Raw genomic sequence first — 12,840 nt, forward strand, 5'->3', positions numbered from 1 at the left:
GAGTTAAGGCCCCTGAAAGGGCCAGAATTAGCTTTTTGACCTTGTCTGCACAATAGCAGCTTCATTTATGATTTGAATTTAATCAAACTTGCACAAAACTTGTGTCGCCATAAAATCTCAGTTCCTTTGTTGAACCGGCCAGATCCCTTAATGGGTTTCAGAGTTATGGCCCCTGAAAGGGCCAAAATTAGCTATTTTGACCTTGTCTGCACAATAGCAGCTTCTTTTATGATTTGATTTTAACCAAACTTGCACACAACTTGTATCACCACAAGATCTTGGTTCCTTTCTTGAACTGGCCAGATTCCTTCATGGGTTCCAGAGTTATGGCCCCCTAAAGGTCCAAAATTGGCTATTTTGGCTTTTGCAGCCATATAGAGACTTCATTTATGGTTTTATTTGATACAAACTTCCAAAATATCTTCAACAACAATAAATCTTGGATTCCATGACAAATCAGATCCAATCGTAGGTTCCAGAGTTATTTTATATCTGATTACCTCCCCTGATTGTAATCAAAATGGATTTATATCAGTAAGTACTTATAGGACTTATTTGAAATTTCATTATTGTCATTAGTTGGACTGAGCCAATCAGGGTAGATAACTATGGACTGATTTTATGTCAAATAACCTCCCTTTATTTCAAATTAAAATTGGTATATCTCCGTAACTAATGAAGATACTGATCTGAAATTTCATTTATATCAACAGATTTATTTGGCAGATCCTTTTGTTCACTTACAATAATTTTCTTTTTAATTACTTCCCTTTTCCGTTACTATAAATAGCTTAGTTTTAGTAACTTTTTTATTATTGGCCGTAGGGAAAAACCGAGACCACTTTTCTGTGGTACAACATGGATGGTACCTCCAGTGTTTAGGTGTATTTTGACATATCTGTAACTTTTAAGATTTTTTTTTTCTTTTTGGTTAAATTTCTTCCCTTTGTTGTTCCTGTCCTTTTAATATTTTTTCTGAGGACCTTCTTGTCTTCAAGTGCAATGATAACAGGTGAGCGATAAAGGGCCATCATGGCCCTCTTGTTTATGCTTTCAAATTGAAAAACTCTAAAAATCACTGAAACAGCAATTTCGAGGAGAGATAATTTAAAAACAAGCATGGTAACATTTGAAGTTTATTTCATATTTCTATTTCAGACATAATATTGAGCCTATGTACCAAGTTTGGAAAAAATCTTGCTGTGGCAACTTGAAAAAAGTACAAGTCATAAATGAGATTGTTTAAAGCAAAATAAAAGTCATTGTTGTGACTGCTTTAAACTAAGTACAAGTGAACAACATTGTAAAGTATTACTATACACGTTTTATCGAAATAATGTACACGTCACAGCTGTGACTACTTAAAAACAAGAGGACCATGATGGTCCTGAATCGCTCACCTCTTCCCACATGATCCAGTTTTGAGTATGACGTCATTTTTTCTATTATTTGACATAGTGACCTAGTTTTTGAGCTCATGTGACCCAGTTTTGAACTTGACCTAGATATTATAAAGATAAAAATTCTGACCAATTTTCATGAAGATCCATTGAAAAATATGGTCTCTAGAGAGGTCACAAGGTTTTTCTATTATTTGACCTATTAACCTAGTTTTTTAAGGCACGTGACCCAGTTTCAAACTTGACCTAGATATCATCAAGGTGAACATTCTGACCAATTTTCATGAAGATCCATTCAAGGGTATGGCCTCTAGAGAGGTCACAAGGTTTTTCTATTTCAAGACCTACTGACCTAGTTTTTGATCGCAGTTGACCCAGTTTCAAACTTGACCTAGATATCATCAAGATAAACATTCAGACCAACTTTCATACAGATCCCATGAAAAATATGGCCTCTAGAGAGGTCACAACGTTTTTTCATTATTTGACCTACTGACCTACTTTTTGAAGGCACGTGACCCACTTTCGAACTTGACTTAGATATCATCAAGGTGAACATTCTGACCAATTTTTATGGAGATCCATTCACAAGTATGGCCTCTAGAGAGGTCACAAGGTTTTTCTATTTTTAGACCTACTGACCTAGTTTTTGACCGCACATGATCCTGTTTCGAATTTGACCTAGATATCATCAAGATAAACATTCAGACCAACTTTCATGAAGATCCATTGAAAAATATGGCCTTTAGAGAGGTCACAAGGTTTTTCTATTATTTGACCTACTGACCTAGTTTTTGATGGCACGTGACCCAGTTTCAAACTTGACCTAGATATCATCAAGATGAACATTCAGACCAACTTTCATACAGATCCCATGGAAAATATGGCCTCTAGTTAGGTCACAAGGTTTTTCTATTATTTGACCTACTGACCTAGTTTTTGATGGCATGTGACCCACTTTCGAACTTGACTTAGATATCATCAAGGTGAACATTCTGACAAATTTTCATGAAGATTTCATGAAATATATGGCCTCTAGAGAGGTCACAAGGTTTTTCTATTTTTAGACCTACTGACCTATTTTTTGACCGCACGTGACCCAGTTTCGAACTTGACCTAGATATCATCAAGATGAACATTCAGACCAACTTTCACACAGATCCCATGAAAAATATGGCCTTTAGAGAGGTCACAAGGTTTTTCTATTATTTGACCTACTGACCTAGTTTTTGAAGGCACGTGACCCAGTTTCGAACTTGACCTAGATATCATCAAGGTAAACGTTCTGACCAACTTTCATGAAGATCTTTTGAAATATATGGCCTCTAGAGAGGTCACAAGGTTTTTCTATTTTTAGACCTACTGACCTAGTTTTTGACCGCACGTGACCGAGTTTCGAACTTGACCTAGATATCATCAAGATGAACATTCTGACCAATTTTCATGAAGATCCATTGAAAATTATGGCCTCTAGAGAGGTCACAAGGTTTTTCTATTTTTAGACCTACTGACCTAGTTTTTGACGGCACGTGACCCAGTTTCGAACTTGGCCTAGATATCATAAAGGTGAACATTCTGACCAACTTTCATAAAGATCCCATGAAAAATGTGACCTCTAGAGTGGTCACAAGCAAAAGTTTACGGACGCACGCACGCACGGACGGACGACGGACACCGCGCGATCACAAAAGCTCACCTTGTCACTTTGTGACGGTGAGCTAATAACCAAATTTATAATGTCATAACTGTGACTGTTTGAAAAAGGTGTAGGTCATAAATGAGATTGTTTAAAGCAAAGTATACATGTAAGTCATTGTTGTGACTGCTTTAGCTAAATATAAATCATAGTTGAGACTTTTTAGCTCACCTGTCACAAAGTGACAAGGTGAGCTTTTGTGATCGCGCGGTGTCCGTCGTCCGTCGTCCGTCCGTCCGTCCGTAAACTTTTGCTTGTGACCACTCTAGAGGTCACATTTTTCATGGGATCTTTATGAAAGTTGGTCAGAATGTTCATCTTGATGATATCTAGGTCAAGTTCGAAACTGGGATAGTGCCATCAAAAACTAGGTCAGTAGGTCTAAAAATAGAAAACCTTGTGACCTCTCTAGAGGCCATATATGTCACAAGATCTTCATGAAAATTGGTTGGAACGTTCACCTTGATGATATCTAGGTCAAGTTCGAAACTGGGTCACGTGCCGTCAAAAACTAGGTCAGTAGGTCTAAAAATAGAAAAACCTTGTGACCTCTCTAGAGGCCATATATTTCACAAGATCTTCATGAAAATTGGTCGGAACGTTCACCTTGATGATATCTAGGTCAAGTTCGAAACTGGGTTGCGTGCCGTCAAAAACTAGGTCAGTAGGTCTAAAAATAGAAAAACCTTGTGACCTCTCTAGAGGCCATATATTTCACAAGATCTGCATGAAAATTGGTCAGAACGTTCACCTTGATGATATCTAGGTCAAGTTCGAAACTGGGTTGCGTGCCGTCAAAAACTAGGTCAGTAGGTCTAAAAATAGAAAAACCTTGTGACCTCTCTAGAGGCCATATATTTCACAAGATCTGCATGAAAATTGGTCAGAACGTTCACCTTGATGATATCTAGGTCAAGTTCGAAACTGGGTCACGTGCCATCAAAAACTAGGTCAGTAGGTCAAATAATAGAAAAACCTTGTGACCTCTCTAAAGGCCATATTTTTCATGGGATCTATATGAAAGTTGATCTGAATATTCATCTTGATGATATCTAGGTCAAGTTCGAAACTGGGTCACGTGCGGTCAAAAACTAGGTCAGTAGGTCTAAAAATAGAAAAACCTTGTGACCTCTCTAGAGGCCATATATTTCATGAGATCTTCATGAAAATTGGTCAGAATGTTCACCTTGATGATATCTAGGTCAAGTTCGAAAGTGGGTCACATGCCTTCAAAAACTAGGTCAGTAGGTCAAATAACAGAAAAACCTTGTGCCTCTCTAGAGGCCATATTTTTCATGGGATCTGTATGAAAGTTGGTCTGAATGTTTATCTTGATGATATCTAGGTCAAGTTTGAAAGTGGGTCACGTGCTGTCAAAAACTAGGTCAGTAGGTCAAATAATAGAAAAACCTTGTGACCTCTCTAAAGGCCATATTTTTCATGGGATCTGTATGAAAGTTGGTCTGAATGTTCATCTTGATGATATCTAGGTCAAGTTCGAAACAGGGTCATGTGCGTACAAAAACTAGGTCAGTAGGTCTAAAAATAGAAAAACCTTGTGACCTCTCTAGAGGCCATACTTGTGAATGGATCTCCATAAAAATTGGTCAAAATGTTCACCTTGATGATATCTAGGTCAAGTTCGAAACTGGGTCACGTGCCCTAAAAAACTAGGTCAGTAGGTCAAATAATAAAAAAACCTTGTGACCTCTCTAGAGACCATACTTTTCATGGGATCTGTATGAAAGTTGGTCTGAATGTTCATCTTGATGATATCTAGGTCAGGTTTGAAACTGGGTCAACTGCAATCAAAAACTAGGCCAGTAGGTCTAAAATTATTAAAATCTTTTGACCTCTCTAGAGGTCATATTTTTCAATGGATCTTCATGAAAATTGATCTGAATGTTCACCTTGATGATATCTAGGTCAGTTTCGAAACTGGGTTACATGCGGTCAAAAACTAGGCCAGTAGGTCTAAAAATAGGAAAACCTTGTGACCTCTCTAGAGGCCATATTTTTCATGAGATCTTCATGAAAATTAGTGAGAATGTTCATCTTGATGATATCTAGGTAAAGTTAAAAACAGGGTCACGTACCTTCGAAAACTAGGTCAATAGGTCAAATAATAGAAAAACCTTGTGACCTCTTCAATGGATCTTCATGAAAATTGGTCAGAATTTTTATCTTGATAATATCTAGGTCAAGTTCAAGGTCACTATGTCAAATAATAGAAAAAACGACATCATACTCAAAACTGGGTCATGTGGGAAGAGGTGAGCGATTCAGGACCATCATGGTCCTCTTGTTTAAACTAAGTACTGTATTGAGATTTTATTTCATTCTCCGAGTCCTCAAATTACAATTGACAGTCTTCTTAGGCATGTATGGTAGGTGTCCATAGATTCTTCATGATCCTGTCTTGCTTGCCTAAATTTGTATACTTCGTATTCCGTACATTTTTTTGGTGCGAAGTAGACAATTAGTTTCTGTTTTGCTGTCTTGTAGTTGTCACCCGTGGCTGGAAGCATATCAAAGATATCGTTCTCTTCCTCTCCTGCATAGTGCAGAAACAGAGCGTGTTGTTGTTTTTTGTCCATAATGTCTAATCCTATGAGTAAATTATCGAAGTGATTACACCATTTCTTCCACCTTGTGTCTACACCTGGTTCATTATGCCCCCCTTCGAAGAAGGAGGGTTAATACTATATTGTTTTGCAGATGTCTGTCTGTCGGTCGGTCTGTATGTAGACCAATCCGTTTCCGGATGATAACTCAAGAATGCTTGGGCTTAGGGGATCATGAAAGTTAATAGGATGGTTGGTCATATGACAACCAACAGATGACCCCAATTGATTTTGAGGTCAGTAGGTAAAAGGTCAAGGTCACAGTGACCCAGAACAGTTGAACGGTTTCCAGATGATAACTCAAGAACGCTTGCATAGGGTCACGAAAGTTGATAGAGAGGTTGGTCATGACCAGCAGATGACCCCTATTGATTTTGAGATCAGTAGGTCAAAGTTTAAGGTCACAGTGACATGGAACAGTTAAACGGTTTCCAGATGATAACTCAAGAATGCTTGGGCGTAGGATCACGAAAATTGATAGGGAGGTTGGTTTTGACCAGCAAATGACCCCTTTTGATTTTGAGGTCAGTAGGTCAAAGTTCAAGGTCACAGTGACCTGGAACATTCAAATGTGTCCGGATGATAACTCGAGAATGCTTGGGCCTATGATTATGAAACTTAATAGGGAGCTTTATCATGTTCAGCAGATGACCCCTATTGATTTTAAGGTCAGTAGGTCAAAGGTCACGGTGACTTTGACAAAGAACAGTAGAACTTTTGTGCACAGTGACCAAATAATTTCTGTTTCTTGTGCAATTACTGAATGCATCAAGGGGGGCATGTCGTGTTCTACGAGCTCGTGTTTACATTAAAAGATGGAAATGCTGGTAGCCATAATTGTAGTTATCAATGTTATTAATAATCAACAAAAGAAATGACACTGTATTTCCAAGGAAGTGTTTTAGACACTTAATTCCAATCTTCTGTCTTTGCCTTGCGTAAAGTTTTGCTGGCTAATGATTAAGAAACATAAGATTCTTTGATTATTTTTAATTCTTGATTAATACTGCAATCCTAATGTATGTATGTATAAAGCCGTAGCAGAGAACTAAGTAACTATGCATGCTGCTACAAGTTGAATAGTTTGAACAAAACATTTGGAATGTGTTGGAAGATAATTGAAGTCAGCATTATCTTCACAATCAATTTCACTATAGTCATCAGCATCATCTCAATCACTATCAATAGCATCACTATCATCTTTGGATTTGTTAACTACATAACCTGGTAGCGAGCATGAAAAAGCTTTGACAATATTAGAGGCGTTGTCTGTGATTATGTTTGATATCAATTTTGCTATGTCAAAGGAGGCAGTTGGCAGTTGTTTCCTCATATTTGTGCCCCGAATATTTATGTTTCCCCAACTGGGGGGAGACATATTGTTTTGCCCTGTCTGTCGGTACGTCACACTTCATTTCTGATTAATAACTAGAGAACCATTTGACCTAGAACCTTCAAACTTCATAGGATTGCAGGGCTTACGGAGTAGATGACCCCTATTGTTTTTGGGGCCACTCTATCAAAGGTCAAGGTCACAGGGGCCCGAACATGGAAAACCATTTCCAATCAATAACTTGAGAACCACTTGACCCAGGATGTTGAAACTTCATAGGATGATTGGTCATGCAGAGTAGATGACCCCTATTGATTTTAGGATCACTCTTAAAGGTCAGGGTCACAGGGGCCTGAACATGGAAAACCATTTTCGATCAATAACTTGAGAACTACTTAATTAACAATGTTAAAACATCATAGGATGATTGGACATGCAGAGCGGATGACCTCTATCGATTTTGGGGTCACTCGATCAAAGGTCAAGGTCACAGGGGCCCCAAACACAGAAAACAATTTCCGATCAATAACTTGAGAACCACTTGACCCAGAATGTTGAAACTTCATAGGATGATTGGTCATGCAGAGTAGATGACCCCCATCGGTTTTTTTTGGTCATTCTGTTAAAGGTCAATGTCACAGGGGCCTGAACATGGAAAACCAGTTCCGATCAATAACTTAAGAACCACTTGACCCAGAATGTTGAAACTTATAGGATGATTGGGCATGCAGAGTGGGTAACCGCTACTGATATTTGGGTCACTCAAAGGTCAAGGTCACAGGGGCTGTACATAGAAAACGGTTAGGTAGGTTCACTTAACTCATAAAATTCTAATTTGAAAACAAATTTTCAAATTTCATTTTGTTAAGTCTCACCTACCTAACACTATACAATCGGGATTAATTAGATTACAAAGTATTATATGGTGGATGGGATATTAGTTACCCAAAAATGATTTTTTTTTACAAATAATTTCATAAAATAATAAGATAACTCGCCATAAATGAGTCTTCATCTGTGTTATTGTTGGATCTATAATCCAAGCGACATAAATACCATATAATATATATAACATCCCTCCTGTACAATCTCCAGTATTATGTACACATTATACACTTATATATATAATCTTCTTGATATATGAAAAATTCATATTCCAGCAGCCCGCCGAAAGACATAACCCACAATATTAGGGCAGTTTGAATGTTCATTCTGTAAACATTCAAAATTTACCCTTTTAACTGTCTCATACATATCCGTTGAAATGTTTATTCTTTAAACATTTAAAAACTCTAGATTTAACTGTCTAATATAATGCTTCACAAAAGTCACCAGGTCTCGTGGGACCAATCAGCGGACTCCATGATTTGCTCAAAGGGAGCCCCTTTAAACAAAGCCCATGAAGGACCAATACTTCTGGTGGAGTGTGCAGTAACATGTCCTAAAGACTTATTGCACAGTTCATAACACAATTTGATTGTGCTGACTATCCATCTCGAAACTGTTTGCGTAGATACTGGACGATGAGGTTTATTTATTGCAAGAAACAATTTCAATGTATCTGCCTCTGAATCAGATCTGCACTGTTCTGTTTTCCTTAAATAATAAGTCAAAGCCCTTTTTAGCTCACCTGTCACAAAGTGACAAGGTGAGCTTTTGTGATCACGCAGCGTCCGTCGTCCGTCCGTCCGTGCGTAAACTTTTGCTTGTGACCACTCTGGAGGTCACAGTTTTCATGGGGTCTTTATGAAAATTGGTCAGAATGTTCACCTTGATGATATCTAGGTCAAGTTCGAAACTGGGTCATGTGCCATCAAAAACTAGGTCAGGTCTAAAAATAGAAAAACCTTGTGACCTCTCTAGAGGCCATATTTTTCACAAGATCTTCATGAAAATTGGTCAGAATGTTCACCTTGATGATATCTAGGTCAAGTTCAAAACTGGGTCACGTGCCATCAAAAACTAGGTCAGTAGATCTAAAAAAAAACAAACCTTGTGACCTCTCTAGAGGCCATATTTTTATGCCCCCGAAGGGAGGCATATAGTTTTTGAACCGTCTGTCCGTCTGTCAGTCTGTCGGTCCGTCGGTCTGTCAGTCTGTCAGTCTGTCCGCAATTTTCGTGTCCGGTCCATATCTTTGTCATCGATGGATGGATTTTCAAATAACTTGGCATGAATGTGTACCACAGTAAGACGACGTGTCGCGCGCAAGACCCAGGTCCATAGCTCAAAGGTCAAGGTCACACTTAGTCATTAAAGGATAGTGCATTCATGGGCGTGTCCAGTCCATATCTTTGTCATCGATGGATGGATTTTCAAATAACTTGGCATGAATGTTTACCACAGTAAGACGACGTGTCGCGCGCAAGACCCAGGCCCGTAGCTCAAAGGTCAAGGTCACACTTAGACGTTAAAGGATAGTGCATTGATGGGCGTGTCCGGTCCATATTTTTGTCATCCATGGATGGATTTTCAAATAACTTGGCATGAATGTGTACCACAGTAAGACGACGTGTCGTGCACAAGACCCAGGTCCGTAGCTCAAGGGTCAAGGTCACACTTAGACGTTAAAGGTCATTTTTCATGATAGTGCATTGATGGGCGTGTCCGGTCCATATCTTTGTCATTCATGCATGGATTTTAAATAACTACGCATGAATGTGTGACACAGTAAGACGACGTGTCGCGCGCAAGACCCAGCTCCGTAGGTCAAAGGTCCTAAACTCTAACATCGGCCATAACTATTCATTCAAAGTGCCATCGGGGGCATGTGTCATCCTATGGAGATAGCTCTTGTTCATAAGAGCTTCATGAAAATTGGTCAGAATGTTCACCTTGATGATATCTAGGTCAAGTTCGAAACTGGGTCACGTACCATCAAAAACTAGGTCAGTAGGTCAAATAATAGAAAAACCTTGTGACCTCTCTAGAGGCCATATTTTTTATGGGATTTGTATGAAAATTGGTCTGAATGTTCATATTGATAATATCTAGGTCAGGTTCGAAACTGGGTGATGTGCCTTCAAAAACTAGGCCAGTAGGTCTTAAAATAGAAAAACCTTGTGACCTCTTTAGAGGCCATATTTTTCACCTTGTGACCTCTTTAGAGGCCATATTTTTCACAAGATCTTCATGAAAATTGGTCAGACTGTCAGACTGTTCACTTTGATGATATCTAGGCCAAGTTCGAAAGTGGGTCAAGTGCTGTCTAAATCTAGGACAGTAGGTCAAATAATAAAAAAGCTTGTGACCTCTCAAGAGGCCATATTTTTCATGGGATCTGAATGAAAGTTGGTCTGAATGTTCATCTTGATGATATCTAGGTCAAGTTCGAAACTGGGTCAACTGCTCTCAAAAACTAGGTCAGTAGGTCTAAAAATAGAAAAACCTTGTGACCTGTCTATAGGCCATACGTTTGAATGGATCTTCAGGAAAATTGGTCAGAATTTTCACCTTGATGATATCTAGGTCAAGTTCAAAACTGGGTCACGTGCCATCAATAACTAGGTCAGTAGGTCAAATAATAAAAAAACCTTGTGACCTCTCTAGAGGCCATATTTTTCATGGGATCTGTATGAAAGTTGGTCTGAATGTTCATCTTGATGATATCAAGGTCAGGTTCAAAACTGGGTCACATGAGCTCAAAAACTAGGTCACTATGTCAAATAATAGAAAAAACGATGTCATACTCAGTTCAAAACTGGGTCATGTGGGGACAGGTAAGCGATTCAGGACCATCATGGTCCTCCTGTTGGATCAAGCCGTTTATCTCCTGTAAATTTTGGAACAAAAATGCGTGTTTTAACATGACTGGGCCTGTCAGTTTTTGATAATCCAGTCCGAAGAAATGAAATACTGTTTCTTTGAACATTTAAAAATTGTTCTCCCAGTTTCAGCTGTTGAGTATCACTACATTTTTGAAATGTGGTAATAGCAATCAAAAAACAGGTCTTCCATGTGATGTGTTTCAAAGTAGCATCCCGCATTGGTTCAAATGGAGCCCATTTCAAGCAACCTAAAACAGAAAGTAAATCCCATTCAGGTACAAGTTTCATTTTAGGGGGACGTTCATTAAAAATACCTTTCAGTATGCATATAATAGTTGCATTTTGTCCGACAGGTTTGCTGTCAAAAGATGGAAGAACTGAACTAAGCATTGACCTGTAGCCATTAATTGACCTATATTGTACTCCTTTCTCACAAAAGAGATGGGATAAAAAATTGCCACAGTCTATCAAAGGTGCCTGACATAAGGACGGATTTGTTTTCGATTACACCAACTAGAGAATATTCTAAATTTGCTTCTGTAGTCGCTTTGAGTGCCTTCTCGCCAAGATGAGGCAAGTAAGGATCTAGTGTTCTTCGAAAAGCCTTTTGATGACAAATTTTTGTCGATAACTTCCATGCAGTCAGGTCTAGACTCTGAGGGTTTGGATGAAGAACCTTGTTCTGTCCCTGTGATAGTAGATCTGACATGCATGGTAGTTTGACAGGAGGAGCTATCAGTAATTGTAACAACTGTGGGAACCAAAACTGATGAGGCCAACATGGGGCTATTAGAATCAATGTACAGTTCTGTTGATGTTTGAGATGATACAAGATTTTGGGTACTAACTGAATTGGAGGAAAAGCATAGGCAAAAATGTTCTTCCATGATATTGAGAGAGCATCCACTGCAAACGCTTGTGGGTGTGCCATCCATGAGCAGAATATCTCTGTTTGTTTGTTCTGAAAAGTTGCAGACAGATCTGTTAGAGGAGTACCAAAAATCTTGAATATCTGATGAACTACTACAAAATTCAGGGTCCATTCGGTCTCCTGAATCAAATTTCTTGACGGTGCATCCGCTAAAAGATTCTTTTTCCCTACAATGTAAGCGGCTTTCAATTTGATGTTCTTCTGAATCGCTAACATCCACAGTGACCATGTCAAGTGGCACAGCTGTGTAGAACGGGTCCCACCTGGTTTGTTGATGTATTGTATCACAGTTGTATTGTCTGTCCTGATCAGTACATTCTGATTCCTGATTTTGTTCAGAAAATGTTTGATATTGTGTAATAAACTGCCTTCATTTCTAGACAGTTTATATGCACCATTTTCTCTGAAGGAGACCATGGACCTTGAACTGTTAGATTGTTCATGTGACCACCCCAACCCCATGTTGTACTTGCATCTGTTGTTATTATGACAGGAAAATTGTCTTTCACTAATGAGCGCCCCTGCAGAATGTTCTGATCCTGTAACCACCATTTCAAAGGAAGTATTAGCTCTGGTGTAACAGGAATTGGGTAAGATAAGGACATTCTTGCAGGGCTCCAATGCTGAAGTAAATGGAGCTGGATTGGTCTCGTGAACAGACGGGCATATGGTATCAGTTCCAGACAGGATGCTATCATTCCCAACAATACTAAAAACATTTTTGCTGTGTTTGTTCCTTTCATGATTGACAACACTATATTTTTTTAAATTTTCTAATCTTTCCCCGAGTTGGAAAAACTATGCCTTTGTCCAGATGAAAATTGCACCCTATGTATGTCCATCTAGACGTGTACTGGTCAGAAACCCAGGCAATCCTTGCGTGTATCAATGCTATACACTGGGCACGTTAAAGAACCAGGCTGTCTATTCGCAATGAGCTAGGCTAAGTTAGCCGGACAAGCCTGTATCTGATTTCTGATCTCTCTGTCGTGGGGGCTTTGTCTCGCTCTGTCCCTCTGGTCAGATCGCTCTGTGTCTGTACTAGTAGAGAATGAATTATGCGCCCTGTGTGGCTGCATTTGAACTATG

Source organism: Mercenaria mercenaria, chromosome 4, assembly GCF_021730395.1.
Source record: "Mercenaria mercenaria strain notata chromosome 4, MADL_Memer_1, whole genome shotgun sequence".
In the NCBI taxonomy this organism is placed as follows: domain Eukaryota; kingdom Metazoa; phylum Mollusca; class Bivalvia; order Venerida; family Veneridae; genus Mercenaria; species Mercenaria mercenaria.